A 2,367-nucleotide genomic window follows, 5' to 3' on the forward strand; every position below is an offset into this window, starting at 1 on the left:
ATTTATTTCATAGATATGTAGGTGTATAGAGATATGTAGACACGGAAATATAGAATAAGTATGGGAAATATATTGATATCCATAAGTGTCTATATATTTATTACTAAAATATATAAATTCCTGTATGTGTGTGTATATATTACTCAACAGCTTAGAGATAGTATTATTAGTTACTGAATCTATTACCTCTTCATATTCACTTTTCTTTATCCTGCTTGTGATACTAGCATATTTGTCCCAAGCCGCTGGTACCAGACAATGCTTCCCTAATAGAAGGATCTGAAGGGTTACCAAGGGAAGAGTGACTTCTCCTAGGACTATGCTTCTCTCAGCAGGCTTCTTCAGTCAGGCAATCAGGATCATGCAGCACCTCCCTATGGGCAGCTTTCCCTGGAACCCCAGAGGCTGGCTTCTCACGGCACCATTCCCACAACACAGCTTCCCAGAGAGTTCCATGGTGAAGTTCTCAGTCACTCGTTCACCACCCAGTTGTCCAGACACACCCTCTTCAATAAAATCTGGTCCTCGTCCCCAGGGAAACAAGTTCTTTTCCATATTTATTTCTCTCTTGAGTGTTCTGTCTTAGCCTTGGAGAATAGTGGCTATTCCTTATATTTGTATTCCTGTATCCTTTAGACTTCCTTTAGATTGCCCTTAGTAGGCAATATTTTGTTGTGCATAATAATTATTTATACTAAACTTTCCCTGTTTGAATCACTATGTAGTTCTGTATCCTGATTTGATTTTGACTAATAAAATGATGTTTAAACCCATGAATCTGAAATAAATAGAGGGCTGCTGCGTGAAAAGGGGTCCAACATTTAGGGGTTGAACAGAAAAGGAAAACTATGCAACGGAGTCTGAGAAAAAGGTGACATAGGAGAAAAACCAAAAGGAGAAATATAGGAGAAAGACCAAAAGGAGATGGAAATCCAAGTATTTGAAAGGCAAAGGAATGATCAGTTTTTTCAAATGCAATTGATAAGTCAAGTAAGATCAGAACTGAGAATTAACCATTCCATTACACAGTGTGAGTCACTGTGACATTCACAGTAATAATTCCCATGACTGCTTTAATAGAAAGGTAGGTATGTACAGATTTAAGATAGAACAGGAAGAAAAGAATTAAAGGTCACCAATATAAATTGTTAGAGGATTTTTTTCAATAAAGGGAAGTATTATAACAGAGTATCAGGTAAAAGAAAAATCACAATCTAAAGAAGGGTCTTGCAATTGTTATTGTTTATAACATGAGAAATAACAGCATGTTTCATTACTGTGAATAATCATTTCCATGGAAAAATTAATGATGCAGGAGAAAGGCAAGAATTATTGCTTCCCCAAATAATTTGAAAAAAAAAAAAAGGTTTAAATCATTTGTAATAGTGATCCAACAAGCATTTAGAATTAGAATTCAAGGTTCAAGCCAAACCCGGGACTGCTACAAGAAAATCTTTGATGAATCAGATATTCTGATGTGAAAGTGATCAATACTAATATATATATACATGATTATAAGATCATATATTAAATAACTTTCTACTTAAAACAGTACTTCAGTTTTTAGTTATAAACACAAAATTATTTCAAAATAATTTATGTTTATGACTGCTATAAACATAAATTGTCAACATTTAAAAATCATTAACTTTAAAGTCATATAACTACATAGATTATGTGCTCACGAATGTAAAATATAAGCATAATTAAGGTGTGTGCATTCATATACACATATATGAGTAATGAGTGATAAAATCATAATATTTACATTTAATGTAGCCTGTGTTTCCTTAACTTTAATCACACTATACTTATTACATGTGAATTATCTCAAGGAAAGAGCCACAGACAGTTCAAGTGGTATAAGCCTTAAGAAAACTACTTTAATATGTATGCTGCTTTGCTATATTTTCTAACAGTTGATACTATGAGAATAGTTAATTTTTTTTCTGACTAGGGCACTTCTTTTCATTTCATACAAAGCTGTAATTATCAAATATGGGGTTCTGGGAGTTCCCTCACCCCAGTCCAGCTACATGGTACATCCACTTCTCCAAAGAGTATTATTTTGTGTATTCTGAACAAAGGATCGGAGAGTTCTGATTGATCCAACCACAATCAGTATTGAGCTCCTACTGAGTTCTTCTGTGTTGCTCAGTACTGATATTTTCAAAACCACCATTGTGTGAGGAAATAGCCAGTAGTACTTAAAATCAACATGAATATTGTTCTATCAAGTCATGTGGATCTTCTAAAAAGGGTCTCTTTTTCTTTCCTGTCTAACATATACTACCAATTAAACCATGGGACACTGACAGAAAATAATAATGACACTGGTTTCCCCAAGTCAACAGATGTTCTGCACCC

The sequence above is a fragment of the Pteropus vampyrus genome, unplaced genomic scaffold (genome assembly GCF_000151845.1).
Source record: "Pteropus vampyrus isolate Shadow unplaced genomic scaffold, Pvam_2.0 Scaffold4, whole genome shotgun sequence".
Lineage (NCBI taxonomy): Eukaryota > Metazoa > Chordata > Mammalia > Chiroptera > Pteropodidae > Pteropus > Pteropus vampyrus.